The following is an 18,150-nucleotide window of genomic DNA, read 5'->3' as shown; positions in this document are numbered from 1 at the left end:
TAAAATTAACAAATCATCTAGCAAAGACTGCAGCTCTGAGCAATAAACAACGTGCACTTGCAGAGAAATCTTGTTGCACAAACTTCACTTCTACTGGACTGCAAAATTAGTAGGTGCAAAGAGTACAACAGGTTTTTGCTTTGGGAATTTCATTCAGGCATTTGCTACAGCAGCTTCCTGTCATACTCGGTTCAAACTGCCTCAGACATAAGCAGTCACAGGATGGAAAACTGGCAGCTCCTCTATAAACAAAGGATAATGATCAGCAGCAAAGTGTTAGAGGAGGTGAAAGAGTCTAATGGAGCCCTGCAGGGCCTGCTAGCGCCAGTCTCATTTAGAAAATCTAAATAAAATTAATAGAAGTACCAAGCAGTAGAAGGGCTGGTTAAAGGAAGGGGCACTCCCTGCTCACATGGAGTACTACAACAAAATTAACTAAGTTCTCTGTTTCTCCACAACTACATATGAAATATGAGATGTAAATTTTATTTGACAGGGAGTCCACTGGCAAGTGTTATACACTACCACAAAATAAGATGGATCTGGACATAGATGAAAGTCTACGTGCCTGAAGGAAACACTCTACACCACAGATCATGAGCATGAAAGCAAATCCAGTATTTGGGAGTATTTGGGAAGGGTACTAGAGTACAAGTCTTTGATTGCAGACAATAAGTCACATGATACATCTTTGCAGGTCTCAATAAATGTCACTTACTGAGCTAAAACCCTAAAGAGGGATATTTAGAAAGCTACAGTTGGATTTGAAGGAGGAGTAAGGAACGGTGGAAAACCTCATCTACTCTGTAACAAAATATTTTTTTCTAATGCTTCTCCATTAAATGATTCTAAGAAGCATCCTAACAGCACTGTGCTACATCCAGCTTTAACAGATATACTGTATGAGGGAGAAATCTTAAAACTTCTTTTGAATCCTATTACATAGGTCTTCCCAGGGACACTAATCCTAGAGCTATGTGAAAAATGATTGACTATATGCTAGATGCCAGGCAGGTGAAGAAGTATGAATAATAGCACTCCTTGACATTCTGATGTTAGAACTGCTATTGCTACTGTAGTTAAAGTCCATCTCTGGCCTTAATTAGCTACTACGGTCAATTTTTAAGAACCGTAGAATAATTTATGTTGGAAAACACCTTTAAGATCACCACAAACCTAACGCAGCCAAGTCCACCACTACACCATGTCCCTAAGCACCATGTCTACGCATCTTTTAAATACCTCCAGGGATGGTGACTCAACCACTTCCCTGGGCAGCCTATTCCAGTGCCCAATGATCCTTTTGGTGAATAGTTTTTTTTGATGTCCAGTCCAAACCTCCCCGGTACAACTTTAGGCCATTTTCTCTTGTCCTATCACTTGTTACTTGGGAGAAAAGATCAAAACCCATATCACCACACCTTCCTTCCAAGTAGTTGAGGAGAATGATAACATCTCTCCTCAACCTTCTCTTCTCCAGACTGAACAACCCCAGTTCCCTCAGCTGCTCCTTTTAAGACTTGTGCTCGAGACCCCTCACCAGCTTTGTTGCTCTTCTCTGGACACGCTGTGGCACCTCAATGTCTTTCTTGTAGTGAGGGGCCCAAAACTGAACATAGTATTTGAGACACTCCTCTTTTCTAAAACACCGGCATTGACTGCAAGCTGACTCTTACCATCTAGCTCCCATCACAAACATTTTTGACGGCTAATGCAGGGAAATGATCACAGCACCTTCAGAAGCAAGAGATTTGATTAGGAGAATAAAATAATTTTCTTCAAATATTGTGAGCTATAAGAAGCATAGTGTTCAGTTTCAATACATAGAAAATGTCCACTGATGCTGAAGAAAAACTTGGCTTCCTGTCAAAATCTTTGATCATATCCTTGATTTTAAATACATGTCATGATTTAGCCCAGACCTGGCTTGGTCAGCAGCTGAATGTGAGCAGTTATGGATCACAATTTCCCCTACACCCCCCCCCGCCAAGGAAAGCGAAATAAGAGACTTGTGGGTTGGCAAATGAAACTAAAACAGCTTCAATGAAACAATAATAATAATAAAGAGAGAGAGCAGACAGACACAAGTGTGGCAGGTGGGACTCTGGTGGTCTGCACACAGCAGCTTAGCCAGGGCTTTATAGCCTTCTTCCCGCTCTGCCAGCAGCTGCGAGGGCAGGCGGGATCAGTTAGTGACCGTACGGTCACAGATCAAATGAGATCCTGTCAAGTACCGAGTACCAGTAAAGTCTTAGCTAAAAGCTACAACTGCCTGCAAAGTTCTAAGGCACTTGGTCCCAAAAATGCACTTGGTCCCAAAATGATCAAGGTTTCAAGTACCAGGCTGGACTTAATTGGTCTACACCAAATGTCAGCTCAACAAACACTGACTCTTAAGACTGCAGAGTGGCAGTCACCACAAAAAAAAGGGTATTTTTGCCTAATTACTCCCAATGGGAAGTAATGATAAATGAAAACGAATAATGCCATGTTTTATTCCAGTGGTCATTGGTGGGTCGTGCGTTTTATGGACACAAATAAGGCTGCTGCTCCATGACTGTCTCATCACATATCCGCTGCTCTCCACCGCAAATGACTGCCACTCCTTGCCCACAACCTTCCCACATTTTCTTACTCCTTACCTCACACTACGTACCAAGATTCTCACTTCACCTAATATTCCAAGTCAATAATCCTTTCCTCTCAAAATTCATGCTGCCCACATTACTCCCAGTCCATCTTTCATTTTCCTCTCCCAGATACCGTGGCCCACTCATACCCTGCATTCCCACTTGGAAACACAGATCCTACTATTATCTTGGACACCACAGACCATGGAAGCTGTGAACTGCTGCTTCACATGGGAACAAATTAGTGCATGTCAGTTGCTCTTCAGCAATAGGAGGTGGCTAACCTGTCTGTGAAAGGGGTATTAACCTTGGGTTTGCCACAACACACAGTGTGGATAGATACTATTCCACAGCTGGGTTTAAAATCTGACATAGCTGCAGCTTTGTCTATTTTCTGTAGATATGAAATGTCGAAGAAAACTCATTTCTTAACAAAACTGAAATTGTAAGAAGCAACATCGTACATTCATATTTATGATATACTTTACACCTTGACTACAGCCTATGAAAACTGTACTGGGACTCAATCACTTCAGCATTTTCCACCCCACTGGGAAATAAGAGCATTCACTAGCCCAAACACATGGTTACAAGATCAGCTCTTTGACAGGAAAATGCTGTCATCGTTCCCTTAAAGAATTCTCCCTTCAAATAGTGGGAATCTTCCCTCTCAGAGAGAGAATTATTGGTGAAGGGGAAATAATTGAGGAGGTTCCAGGTTTTGAGATTTTTCTTCTTGCCTCCACTGTGTTCCTCAGTCCTACAGAGACATTCACTAAACCTGCATCAACTACCCAGTTCCTGCAGTCAGTAAATAAGACAGAACTCCTCTTGAACTTAGTGGAAGGTTTGAGTGATTAAAGCCAGCAGAAGAGCGTCAGGAATGAGAAATCACATACAAGAGCCTTTCTTCTCTTTTTTTTCTCCTTATTATTTTTTTTTAAAGAAAAATGTATTTCTAAAGTATTTCTAGCAATGAGAAATCCTTTCTGCTCCTAAGGGCAAACTTTGAAAGTGAAATAACTGTTACACACGTATATCCTATTATTTGTTAACCGGTTTCACACAAGTAACTTGCTCGAATCGCTTTGAAAACATTTCCTTTAATATAGGAACACAGGAGATAGATTAAAAGCATGCAAGTCTCCTGCTGAATGCCAGAGGCTCTGGAACACTGAACTCAGCACTCTGTAAAATTATCTCCCTTCAAAAGAGTTTTCTACTGCACTGATTGAAAAGGAAAAGAGAGGCAGGAGCCAAGGAACGCTAGAGAAAATTCAAGTCAGTTCCATTACACCTCCATATTAATTCTGCATCCTGCTCACACCACTCTCCAATCATCAAACAAACTCAGGTTTCAAACACCTGGCTGCGGGCTGGACAACTGCAGCGTGTAAGTTATGGAAGAGGCCACAATGCCATAGAAATAGGCTGCTAAAGGGCAAGTCCCCAAAGGAATAGTCGTGGGAGTCACCAGTTTGCCACGGCCAGTAGTGGCGCAGTGAGGGGAGCAGTAGGGAAGGCGATGGCACCTCTGGCATCAGGGCACAAAGCTGACCCTCTGTGTCCTGGGCTGGGGCTACCCCCCTATTCAGGCAAACTCATCACTGAAAAGCTGTGCTTTCAAAGGCACAGGTGATCAAAATCCAGTCAGTACATTTTCATAGAATCATAGGATCACCAGGCTGGAAAAGACCCACCAGATCATCAAGTCCAATCATTCCTATCAAACACTAAACCATGGCCCTCAGCGCCTCGTCCACCCATCCCTTAAACACCTCCAGAGAAGATGACTCAACCACCTCCCTGGACAGCCTGTCCCAGTGCCCAATGACCATTTCCATGAATACTTTTTCCAAAAGTCCAATCTAAACCTCTCCTGGCAGAGCTTGAGGCTATTTCCTCTCGTTCTGTCCCGTGTCACTTGGGAGAAGAGGCCAGCACCCTCCTCTCAGGTAGTTGTAGAAAGCAATGAGGTCTCCCCTCAGCCTCCTCTTCTCCAGGCTAAACAACGCCAGCTCTCTCAGCCGCTCCTCATAAGGCCTGTTCTCCAGCCCCCTCACCAGCTTTGTTGCTCTTCTCTGAACTCGCTCCAGAGCCTCAACATCCTTCTTGTGGTGAGGGGCCCAGAACTGAACACAGTATTCAAGGAGCGGTCTCACCAGTGCTGAGTACAGAGGGAGAATAACCTCCCTGGACCTGCTGGTCACGCCGTTTCTGATACAAGCCAAGATGCCATTGGCCTTCTTGGCCACCTGGGCACACTGCTGGCTGCTGTTCAGTCTCTGTCAACCAACACCCCCAAGTCTTTCTCCTCCCGGCAGCTTTACAGCCAGACTTCTAGTCTGTAGCTGCACAGGGTTGTTGTGCCTCAAGTGCAGGACCCGGCATTTGGCCTTGTTAAAGCTCATGCCATTGGTCTCAGCCCAGGGGTCCAGCCTGTTCAGATCTCATACTTCTTGATGATAACCCATGAATAAGGCAAACAAGTGTTATAATGCCGCACTAGTGCGCTGAGTTTTTAATTTAACTTCGATTAGGATGGTGGTACCATGTACAAACTCTTTGGTCGGGACAGGAAGGGCTTTTTGATATCTCTCAAGATCTCCCTACTCAACCAAGCCAATTTTTTTCCACCGCTGGCTCTTTTTCGGGAACATGGGGATGGCTTTCTCCTGAGCTGCTAGGATTGCTTTTTTGAAGAGCTCCCAGTCCTCATGGGCTCCCTTGCCCTTAAGGACTGTCTCCCATGGGACTTTGCCAACCAGCCTTCTGAACAGTCCAAAGTCTGGCCTCTGGAAGTTTAATGCGACTGTCCTGCTAACCACCCTCTTAACCTCACCTAGAAATGAAAACCCTAACATCTCCTGATCCCTTTTCCCACACGTCCTCCTACCACCACAACACTCACAAGGCCTTCTCTATTCACAAACAGCAGGTCCAGGAGGGCACCTTCCCTTGTCGGATCACTCACCAGTTGTGCATGGAAGTTGTCTTCCACACACTTCAGGAACCTCCTGGACTGCTTCCTTTCTGCTGTATTGTACTTCCAGCAGACAACTGGAAGATTGAAGTCTTCCACGAGAACAAGAAGCATTGATCTAGAGACTATCCCCAGCTGTTTCTAGAAGAGCTCATCAGTTGCTTCTTCTTGGCTGGGTGGTCTGTAACAGACTCCCATCACAAAATCTGCCTTCCATTGGGCTACTCTGATTTTAACACACAGGCACTCGATCTCCTCATCACCACAATCCAGCTCAACGGTATCCAAGTCCTCTCTGACATAGAGGGCTACCCTGCCTCCTCTCCTACCCTTCCCGTCCCGACTGAAGAGTTTGTACATGGCACCACCATCCTACCCAAAGTTAAATCAAAATCTCAGTGCACCAGTACAGGATTATAACACTTGTTTGCCTTATTAATGGATTATCATCAAGAAGTATGAGATCTGAACAGGCTGGACCCCTGGGCTGAGTCCAATGGCATGAGCTTTAACAAGGCCAAATGTCAGGTCCTGCACTTGGGGCACAACAACCCTGTGCAGTGCTACAGACTAGGAGAAGTCTGGCTGTAAAGCTGCCGGGAGGAGAAAGACTTGGGGGTGTTGGTTGACAGAGACTGAACAGCAGCCAGCAGTGTGCCCAGGTGGCCAAGAAGGCCAATGGCATCTTGGCTTGTATCAGAAACGGCGTGACCAGCAGGTCCAGGGAGGTTATCCTCCCTCTGTACTCGGCACTGGTGAGACCGCTCCTTGAATACTGTGTTCAGTTCTGGGCCCCTCACCACAAGAAGGATGTTGAGGCTCTGGAGCGAGTTCAGAGAAGAGCAACGAAGCTGGTGAGGGGGGTGGAGAACAGGCCTTATGAGGAGCGGCTGAGAGAGCTGGCGTTGTTTAGCCTGGAGAAGAGGAGGCTGAGGGGAGACCTCATTGCTTTCTACAACTACCTGAAAGGAGGTTGTGGAGAGGAGGGTGCTGGCCTCTTCTCCCAAGTGACAGGGGACAGGACAAGAGGGAATGGCCTCAATCTCTGCCAGGGGAGGTCAGACTTAAAAAAATTCATGGAAATGGTCATTGGGCACTGGGACAGGCTGTCCAGGGAGGTGGTTGAGTCACCTTCCCTGGAGGTGTTTAAAAGACCACGGTTTAGTGGCTGATAGGAATGGCTGGGCTTGATGATCCAGTGGGTCCTTTCCAACATAGTGATTCTATGATTCTAAGCAGGCCTTGCTTGTCCTGCATCTTCCGCCTGTCCGTTACTCTCCTATCCCCAAAAAGTCTCATTGGCCACAACAATTCCTCTGACACAGGGCAGAGGGACAGCAAGGCTGGCAGTGAGGACAGTGACATAGAGGACATAGGGGTGTGATGACGGTGTCCCATGGAAATGGTTCCATTCCATTGTTGCATCACCACAGACTTGACCACAGCGACGGGACAGAGCAGCACTCACTCCTCCTGGAGCAGCCAGAAGGAAGGGGTGTTTCTCTGACCACTTGTCTAGTGGATCCTACTACAAAGAGAGATTGGAGAATATAGCAGGCAAAGGTGGCCCACAGAGAGAGAGCAGGTGTTCTCCTAGAGGCATGGAGGATAGCGCGGCAGCTTCTACTGATCTCAACAAGAAGGAGACAGAGAAGCTGCAGCCTGATCTAGGCCAGCCTCAGAGCACCAACCGGCCATCTGATCTGCCAGGGAGTTGCAAAAGCGCTGAGGTAGCTCAGCATCAGACAGGGCTTTTCAAGCCAAAAGGTAGGCAAGGGAAGGGTGACTTTAACCAGTCCAGCCTCGGAGATTTCTCCAGCCTGGACGGTTTTCACACGATGGGGCACACGGGTGGTTTGGGAAGGGACCAAGTTTTCTCAGCTGAGGAAATCAAGTAGCAACTACCAGCACCCAGACAGCAGCATCAGGGTCTACTTGGGCTATGGTTACCAGCCAGGCTTGGGAGTGTACAGCAAGACAACGGTTAGGGGGATGCGAGGTCTGCTGGCAGACGTTCTGCAGCTAATTACAAATGAATTCAAGGGCAAATACTGGATTCTCTCACAGGTGGTTACAAGGACTATGAAGAGGATGACCGTTGGGATGATGACGGCCAGCTTCATTTTCCCAGCCCTTCCAGAAAATGCCAGGTGCCCAGCCAGAAAGCAAAAGGCTCAGTGCAGGCACCCAAGATTAGCAGCAATTCACATAAGGAACTACTGCCCGGCAGGGAGAAGGAGGTGGTGAACGTTTTGGGAAAAAACAATGCACAAGAGCGAGGTCGTCCAAAAAGAAGACACCCAGAGTTGGAGAGTAACTCTGAGGGTAACGTGGACTCGAGGGAGAAGAAGGCGGCGAAACTGGAAGGGAGGTAAATGGAGGCAACATGGCAGAACTCCTCCGTGGTCAGTCCATTGTGTGTCATGGATGACTTCAAAGACCCCCAGCGCTGGAAGGAGTTAGCCAAGCTAGGAAAGATGCCCCCTTACTTCAACCTGATTGACGAGAACGTGTATTTGACAGAAAGGAAGAATAAAACATCTCACCAGGATATGAAGCACATAGTGTGCCAATGCCCTCCTCTCTCCAAAGAGCAGCGAGCTCAGGGAGCGGTTGCTTGTGGAGAACGTTGTCTCAATCGCCTGCTCCTGATAGAGTGTTCTTCCCAGTGCCCAAATGGCAACTACTGCTCCAACAGGCGCTTCCAGAAGAAACACTATGCAGATGTTGAAGTGATCCTCACTGAAGACAAAGGCTGGGGGCTGAGGGCTGCCAAAGATCTGCCACCAGACACCTTCATCTTGGAGTACTGTGGAGAAGTGCTGGATCACAAGGAGTTCAAGGCTCGCAGGAAGGAATATGCCTGCAACAAGAATATTCATTCTTATATCATGGCCATGAAGGAAAAGGAGATCATTGATGCTACCCAGAAAGGAAACTGCTCTCGGTTCATGAACCACAGCTGCGAACCAAACTGTAAGGCACAAAAGTGGATGGTGAATGGGCAGCTCCGAGTTGGACTTTTCACCACCAAACTAGTCCCATCAGGCTCAGAGCTGACATTTGATTACCACTTCCAGCACTACGGCAAAGAGGCTCAGAAATGCTTCTGCCGCTCAGCTGACTGCTGGGGTTACCTGGGAGGAGAGAAGAGGGTCATCATCAGACCTGCCAAAAGAATAATGGAAAAGGCACGCTCCCGTAAGAGGCATTCGGTGGACAGGGAGCTGCAAGTGCTGCTGGAGAATGGAGACACTGACAGCAATGAGAACCAAGGTCTCACGTTAACCTGGCTGATGCTTCAAAGTAGAACTCTGGAGCAGAAGCTCACCTGCCTCAGAATCATACAGAACATGCGCTCACAATCTGGCCTGAAATCCTTCCTGAAGCATGATGGCCTATCTCTCCTCTGGATTTGGATGAAGGAGATGGAGATGGATTATGGGAACGGAAGCACGGCTAACAACCCGCAGCTGCAGCTGGAGATTCTAAAGACACTGGAGCTCCTGCCCATAACCACCAAGAACATGCTGGAAGAGAGCAAAGTGATTCCCATCATCGAGCGCTGGGTGCAGGCCAAGGAAAGCCAAAACCAAACAGACAAAATACAGGATGTGACCAACATAGCCACCAGGCTGCTCAACACCTGGAAGCAGCTCAAGCACGTGTATCGGATCCCAAAGAAGAGGCCAGCAGAAAAGGACAACAGCACCAGTTGTGGCAGAGAGACCATCAGCCACAGGGATGAGAGGCCTGCTCCCAAACAGCACATCCTCAGCGGACAGCAGGAACCCGAGAGGCAGAGCTGGGGAAAGAGACAGAGAGAGTCATCACCACTGCCCTCAGCATACGAGTGAGAAAGGAAGAGGCCAGTAGATACATATGACACTCCAACATCTTGGAACAAGAGAGGCCGATCTGAGCGCCACCATGGGCTGTCCCTAGCAGAGCGCAGGAAGCTCTTTGAGCAGCAGGTCATCCAGCAAGAGGCCCAGAAACAGCAACAGCAAAACTGGGCGATGGCGCACACCCTGCTCTACAACTCCATGGGCTCCGGCGCACCTCACAACAGCTGCAACGGCTACACCTGGGGCTACCCCACACAAGCCCACAGAGACCCCAGCAACCCCAATGCTGGCAAGATGCTGCTGCCCACACCCAGCATGGGTTCCATGGGCTTGCCGGTGGCGGACGAGCACCCGCAGACTTGGGTGCAGAGACAGAGCTCTGGGGTCTAGGACTGCAGCCAGCAGACTGTAGCCCCACAACCACATTACGTGCCAGCCCAGTGCCAACCAGCCTGGCATTAAGAAGCACTGACCTATTACCTACTACCAAAAGGTAAGAACGTGGCAATTCCGGTGGGACACTCTTACCTGTGACAGCACAGCTGGTGACTCCAGCATTCAACCCAAAGCTGAAAGGGACCTTGGGATTTCAACATACAACAAAAAATCCCATGATGTCTTCCAAGAAGCTCAAGATGGCAGAAGTGGATTCGCGGAGCCGCTTAGCCAACAGCAGCATGGAGGCAGTTCAGGAAAGAAATATCACATTTCATCGTGCCTTGCCTGAACCCTAACACAAACCTGACTGCAAAGTAGGGCTGATAACCTCCACTGGGGACTTCAAAAACCTCTCACGCAAGCTGACTTACGGTGTCATGAACAAGAAGCTGAAATACAGCAACAACCCACATCATCTGGAATGAAACAAGAATGTGAAATGCAAAGCAAAGGAATACATTGAGAAATACATGCAGAAATTCAGGGCATTCTGCAAACTCAAAGAGGACACAGACCTTGAGTAACCTCTGATACCACCACAGCCCCACCAGCTCATCAATGACAGATGCAGCCAAACCAGAAGATACTCAATTCTTCCCAGATTCACAATTTTAAATCCCAAACTTGTGAATAATTCTCTGTTTGCTTGTTTGTTTGCTCATGTGTTTGTTTGTTTAAAAGAAAATAAATATTATTCCCTGCAATGTGAGGCAGTTTGTGGGTTTTGGAAGAAAAGCTGAGCTTTGCTAAGCTGGACTTTGCTGGCTTTCCTACACTTGCAGTTCTTTCTAACACATGCAACCTGTGCATCACCACGCTTCGTATTATGTGCTGGACCATGTCCAAAGAAGGGCAACAATGCTCCCCAGCTCAGAGGAGTCCCTGCCTTGCCCAGGAAGACAGCCCGTGGCCCTTGCTCCCCCTCCTCTGTACCTGGAGCACCCAGGGTTTTATATCCAGTCTGGGCACAGTCGCACACCCTCTTCCTCTGAGCCCAAGGAACCATTCAGGACAATTCAAACGTACTTACTGTGTTTAGAATAACCACTACCTCAAACAAAAAGGCAGCTTCTTAGTCAATGATCCAGTGGGTCTTTTCCAACCTAGTGATTCTGTGAAGTCATTATTAATAAGCCAGACAGTTACCATTTGTAGGTGACACTCTCGTGATGCCCATAAAGCTGGGACAGCTACCTGCAGACTCAGACCAGTGATGAAACAACTAATGCCCTCTAAGTTTTTTGAAACCAAACAAACGCATATCAGGCAATACAAGGTTAACCTTGGAACCTTAAGGTAATGCAAGGTAACCCTCTCTACAAAGAACAACACCCACTGAATACAGGCTGCTTCATTAAGTGAGTAGTATCTAGTTTGAAGTCACAGTTTATGCCTACCATTAGCCAAGGTTTTAGACACCCAAGTATGGGTTTGCACCTGCTAATCAGGTGCTGAAATAACCAATAAGACACTGTCCACAGACACTTCAAGGCTGAAGACTGTTCCTGCCATTAATGTATCCACAAAACCGCAAACACCCTACCAGCCACCAGGCTCCAAAGCAGACCCAGAGCATACAGTCATTTCAATACAGAGAGCACTGCCCAGTAATCTCCTAATCTGCAGATTAGTTTTAATGCTGTAACAATGCAGTCAAACAACAGGCTGCCCGAAAAGCAGGCAGAAGAGATACCAGCTACACTCCACTCATTTGGTTATTATTGATGCAAAGATCTTATTCCTGCATGCCTCAGTGTCTGAAGCAACAGGCAACTTTTTACAAAACTTCAAATCCTGGAAGGGTTTTTTGGGACAAGAGGGTTGGGGGAGCATTGGATGGATACTTTTTTTTTTTTTTAAAGAAAAAAAAAAACACTTCAAAGCTTTCAACCTGTTTGCATTTTACCAAATAAAACTGGAGAGGCAGTGAAAGGTGAATAAACATGCACGGTGAATCTGTTCTCCCAGCAACCTGTTTGAAAACCTGAGTCAGCATAGCTGTGCTCAATAGGCTGCAGTCTCCTACCCTACCAGCTGCACAGACCCCAACCATCACCAGCTTCCTACCCACCACAGCAACTAGCTTTCCGAGATGTCAGTTAGTCGTTGAGATGTTGAGATGGATTTAGTACCTTTTCTTTTGAAAAACACAATAAAACAACATGGGGGGAGGAATAATTATGACAATATCCAAAATCCAGCACAGTAATACCATATCTCAGCCCATTCAGGGTAAGACATCGTGACTAAGGCATATCAGCCCTGCAGCAGACTGCCTAGCAGGCTTTGCACTAGTCACACGTTACAAGCCTCAGACAGTGGCATAGCAAATCAAGAGCATTATTCAATCCTGAATAATCATCTTCATCTTTTGATTTGGCTGTCCTTCCTTAAAGGGTCACAGATATGCTGGCTAACATAACTTTATTGCTCCGTGTCATCTTTGTCCCTCGTGCCATGCACACAGCAACATCATAACTCAAAACCAGTGACCTTTGAGCAAGCATGAATCTGGTCCAACTCACTCCAGGTCACCACCACCACATCAGTGGATGTCACACACACAGAGCCACAGACATGTCCCCAGTGATCCAGCCGCACAATAAGTTTTTTTTGTCACATCTTATAAGAGAGACTTCAGCACTGCAAAGGAGGAGGAATGATGATTGTACTTCATAAACACAGGAAGCACACAAATATTGCCATCCACGCTCACCCAAGGAAACATCGCATAAGAATAGTTGTGAGATTTACAGCAGCCTTCCAGACCAGCATGAGACCTGAGCCACCCTTCGGCAAGCTGCTGAAGTTAATGCTTAGCTCTCAAGCACATGCTCAAGTATTTGGCTGAACTGGGACCATTTTCAGGTGTGGGAAGCAGAATCCCACTCAATGGTCGCTGCAAACATAGAATCATAGAATCACCAGGTTGGAAAAGACACACCAGATCATTAAGTCCAACCATTCCTATCAGTCACTAAACCATGCCCCTCAGCACCTCGTCCATCCATCCCTTAAATACCTCCAGGGAAGGTGACTCAACCACCTCCCTGGGCAGCCTCTGCCAGTGCCCAATGACCATTTCCGTGAATATTTTTTCCTAATGTTCAGCCTAAACCTCCCCTGGTGGAGCTTGAGGTCATTCCCTCTTGTCCTATCCCCTGTCATTTGGGAGAAGAGGCCAGCACCCTCCTCTCTACAACCTCCTTTCAGGCAGTTGTAGAGAGCAATGAGGTCTCCCCTCAGCCTCCTCTTCTCCAGGCTAAACAACCCCAGCTCTCTCAGCTGCTCCTCATAAGGCCTGTTCTCCAGCCCCCTCACCAGCTTCGTTGCTCTTCTCTGGACTCACTCCAGAGCCTCAACATCCTTCTTGTGGTGAGGGACCCAGAACTGAACACAAACTTGCCTGGTCTACTTCTGCATTCTTGTTCTCTCTCTCTGTAATGCAAAAGTGTAGTCTCTTTCCTCCCCCAGCACCCCTTCAGCCAGCCCCTCCCCTAGAGGATGTACATCTCCAACTGCAGTAACCAGCCTGACAGGACCCTGGCCCTGGCTGTGACCTTTCTAGAGCTCCATTTACCTGAAGGCCTCCAACCTGCCATTTGGAAACCACAATTAACCCTATGAACAGAGAGAACTATATATAACAGAAAGTCTGGGAAGCTTAACAAATTTTGCAGTTGGGTTTCATTTCAATCCTTGGATTGAAGGTTTTCATAAAAATCCACTCTCATTAAAGGTGGTGAGAGGTACCTAGACATTTCTAACACACATATCATTGCAAGCTGCAGGTAGGCTCCACTTCTCAGGATTTAGTCTGGTGTATTTTAAGAACCTCCCTGTCAAACACCTCAACAAAGGACTTCAGCTTCCTTTCAACTTTTAACCAAAAGGCTTCATATCACTAGCTTGGGACATAGTATGAGTAAGAATGTATTCTAATGAGGGAAAGATGAGACATGAACTTCTAGGCTATGAAGATTGTAAGATTGTGCCATACACCTCTGAGCACCTCCAGCTTTCCTTGAAGCCTGTGGCAGCCACCCAAGACCTATCTGGATCAAACCTTCACTCATTCAGAAGGTAATTCTCCTGGGACTTTTCAATAAGCTCTGGTTTTCACTCCTGACACTGCTTCTATGCTACTAATGTTAGAGTTTCTGCCAAATATATCAGGGTTCCCTTCCTGCCCTCTTTTTGTCCTTTTTTTTCTTTAAAAATAAAAAAAACCCAAGCCACAGTGATGGGTTCAGTTCCACCCCCCCTTCCCCCTCTTTTTTTTAATTGATTAGTTTGCTGTGTTGTTTTTATGTAGCACCTTTTGTAGTCCAGAGCAGGAGTGGTTCAGTGGAGCTACAACATGCATAGCAGCAGCCAAGAAGCATGTTAGGAGGCTGGATACCCAAAGCACAGAGCTATAAGCAGCAACCGACTTGACAAGTCTGAGGCTTTGTCTATGAATCGTACATTGATCACTGACAACTTCCTTGGGAAAAACAGACCTCTAGCTGTCCAAAGTGCTAAAACTCTAGGACAGAGAAAATTCACTTAACTTTTCCATGCTTAAAGGTGGTCTTTTCTACCTCATATCTATGTTAAGAAACATTGCCAAAACCAGGGACTGATGCTGGTACAAGCAGGATAGAAATAAAATGGAGGAATAAAAGACTGAAAACAATAGAGAACTTGTCATAACAATGTGGGATTTAAAATCTGTAGTTAAGATTTTTTTTCAGTTCATGTAGTATCAGTTTATGCAATGTCTTCTACTTAAAATCAAATAGCTGAAACTTCTAGACTTAACAGTTGTTTTTATCGTGATAAAACAAATAAAGTTAGACTCCCTTGCTAAAACAAAGGACATAAGATTCAAAGGTTGCCACAAATTACAACAACAAGAAACCGTAGGTAATACAGCTTCAAAAAGGTGTCTAGACCAAATCTTAGGCTGACCTAAGTCATCATAGCTTTAAGAAGTTAATTGACTTTAAGCTTCTAAAAATCTGACTGATGATAAATATTCCTAGTAGAAGTAACAGACTGATCTGTTTTCTGCAAAAAAAACCATGCAAGTTAACTTTATTTATTATTATATGTTCTAATTAGTGATACATAAATCTCAATCCCTCACTAGATGTAAAATATGTTCTATTACAACAGCAGCCTTTTCAATCAGTAAATTTATTAAATCATTAAAAAACTATGACTCTTAAGTCACTAATGGCCAGTCAACAGGAAACATTGTAAATGTGTCCTGCTGATGTTATTTTTCCCACTGAATAGTCACACTACAAGCACTCAGTAGAAATGCATTTAAGGCATCCAGAGCAATCAGCTGCCAGCAGACCTTACACCCACTGCAGAAGCCCCATGAGATTCCCCAAGAATTCTTTATAAAGTAAAGGATAAGACTGGAAGCTCTTTACATAACAAGAGAATTATAATGCACCATCCCACTGCAGCACAGGGAGCAGATGATGGATGGAGTATCATTCTTTCCTAAGTGACAAGTAAATGAGGTAGACACAATCTCACTTTTAATGCAGTTGTCAATTTGTAAGCTAACCTGAAAAATTCCTTGAGTGACAGGCATAGCATCATGCAAAAGGGCAGGCACATTAAAAAAAATCAGTCTTTTTTCCTTGTTGTATGCAATACCTGCATGGGTTTGCAAAGATTTAGGCCTTCCAAAAACTTGGTTGCCACTACATGAATTCAGGCTCTAGGTACAGTCCTCATCTCTGCCAGGATCATTCACTGTATTTTACAGTGCTGTGTCAATTCTTATTTTTATCAATTTTGCTGTCGCTTCCTTTAAAACAAAACTCTAGAAGCTGCCAGACCCAACTGATTTTCTTGACATCCCCTGAATTTTTCTTATTTCCCTCGCACTGCACTTGCTGTCATCTCTCCATTGCTTTCATTATGATTTAATACTTAATGCTTAGCTACGGATCATTAAGCTGAGGAAAAGGATACAGCAAATCTATTATTTTTATACCAATGTAACAGGTGCTAAACCATTCAGGCGTCTCCTACAATGCTATTTTTCAGGCCTATGATCGGCCATCCTGAGGGGAACTGAGCATTTTCTTAAATCATGCCATCTTCCTGGTACTCTCAGGAAAGCCACACTTCAAAGAATTAACACCCAAACCCCCTGCTGCACGGACCCAACTCCACATTTTTTTCCACATTACTTTAGCCTAGGTTCCTGTTGCACATTGCATATTACCATTCAAATTTTTCCACCAGCTTAAGATGCATCTATTTTCTGCCCATGGAACCCATCCAAGACACATCTGCTCAAGGGAAAGAGCAACATCATTGAAATCATCTTACTTTCTAAAGAGACCTCTGGCCTCTGGACCTAATCCAGCTGCCACTGTTAATGTCAGAATGGGGTTGGGGCCCACATGAATATAAACAGTCTATATCCAGCTTCATATTCTCTTTAAAACCTTTTGCATTATTTTTTTCTGAAATAATTTGTAAAGCATCCTTATTTATTCATCTATGAATTTTATTTACTCACTTAAACTACTCACAAAGGCTTGGTTTGAGTTAGGCTACCATTATGATGATCTACCAAGTATACAAAAGAAAAATGTTTAGAAATGGGTCAAGGATGCAAACACCTTGAGGTAATAATACCTCAGAAGTTTAGAAGTAAGGCTTTGGAAATGTTTTCTGCAAAGACTTAGAAAGATCACTGGACAGAATGAGGCTGGAGAATGCAATAATCTCACAATCTTAGTTTGGTAATGATTTTATTATACTTGAAAAGTAAATTACACTTTTTGCGTACTGGTTCATAGCTACATATTCAAACCCTTATCTGAACGTAAGCCTGTGCTATAGAAGCTGAAATCAACTATTGCTCCTACAAACAGAACAGGTAAAATGGACTGCTTGTTAGGTACTTTTATAGGACAGACTTCACAATCAATTTCACAGCGATATTGGAAATACTGAAAGTTCTGTTCATTTCAACACCGAGAATTCCTTTGTCCTCATTCTAATCTGCCAAAATGGATTACTGCAATAATACATCCTGACTTCATCATTTGTCACTTGAGAGTGGTTTCTGACACTTTTGGAAAGCTCCCTGCAATTTATTGCACTGGAGAAAAGGATGTCAATAAATCTAAACGCAAAAGAGATCCATACACAATATATTGACAATGTCTATGTTTGCACACAAAACTTTTGATTCTTACAGATTTCTGAGTGAATGTGTTTGTAGGGTGTTAGAATGAGAACACATGTTTCATAGTCACAGACAGGAATGTACGTCACTAACTGTTCTGCAGCTCAAATAATATATAATTAAATTCAAACCCTCTCTTTGTGCCTGCAAGAATCGCCTTACAGAAGTGTAGTGCATACAGGACACCTGTGGGCACATGCGTGTCAGACACGCTTGCCAAAACGCTATGCCAAGGTTGATCTGGGGCCTCTTGCTTCACAGCACTTATGTTGAGGAACCACGTTACTCACATTGCCAGCTTCAAAACGGGTGTTTGCTTCGTGTCTAACTAATGTTTCCAACTATCAGCACTCTAGAATCAGCTCCCAGCGAAACCTGTCAAGAGTTTTGTCATTGATCCCAGCAGACAGAGAGCAGCTCCTCTACCCAGCCTGTACATAAAAAACAACAGAACTTTTCACTATCATTCACATTAAGGCCAGAGAGCTCAAGTCCCTTCCACATATATAAAAATAACCTGCGAAAGAAGTTATCTGAGCACCTATATGGGAAACTCTGTGTCCTGTGTTACTGAGGCCACAGCGCTTACCTGCCCAGAAAGAAGAAAAGGTCTAGTCTAATAGATATTCACAAGCAAGTAGGGAAAAAAAAAATCAGTAAAAATATTTTGGCCCTAAAGTAGTTAAAAACTCTCCTGGTAAATCTCCATAAGATAATGAATGACTTAGTAAATCTGTTTTGAGCTTAATAGTCAAAACTGAACAATGACCATGAGAGCCTCGTGCATTTTCTCAAGAGATAAGAGAACTGCTTAATGTAAAAGCAAAGAAGCTACAAGTGCTTAAAAATTAAAATTGTCATATTTGCACTGAGGATGTATGCTGAGGAAAGAAATGTCACCATATCCAATTCTTGTTTCCTTTTTTGATCAATGAAAACTAAGTATTCAGTCTAAGGCTAAGCTATTAGAGCAGTATTAAACTGTTTGCAAATACACTTCACATTCTTTGGAGAAGGAAGGTTATAGCCATCATTTGAGTC

At 44.9% G+C, this 18,150-nt stretch overlaps 1 pseudogene; it reads left to right on the top strand.

Annotated features, from left to right (window-relative positions):
- Positions 1-6,790: 6,790 nt before the first annotated feature.
- Positions 6,791-9,923, top strand: LOC138720775 (histone-lysine N-methyltransferase SETD2 pseudogene; annotated as a pseudogene).
- Positions 9,924-18,150: the final 8,227 nt, after the last annotated feature.

This window comes from Phaenicophaeus curvirostris, chromosome 5 (assembly GCF_032191515.1).
Source record: "Phaenicophaeus curvirostris isolate KB17595 chromosome 5, BPBGC_Pcur_1.0, whole genome shotgun sequence".
NCBI lineage: Eukaryota > Metazoa > Chordata > Aves > Cuculiformes > Cuculidae > Phaenicophaeus > Phaenicophaeus curvirostris.
Note: the sequence above shows the minus strand (reverse complement) of the source record. Positions and strands in the feature narration are given on the sequence as shown.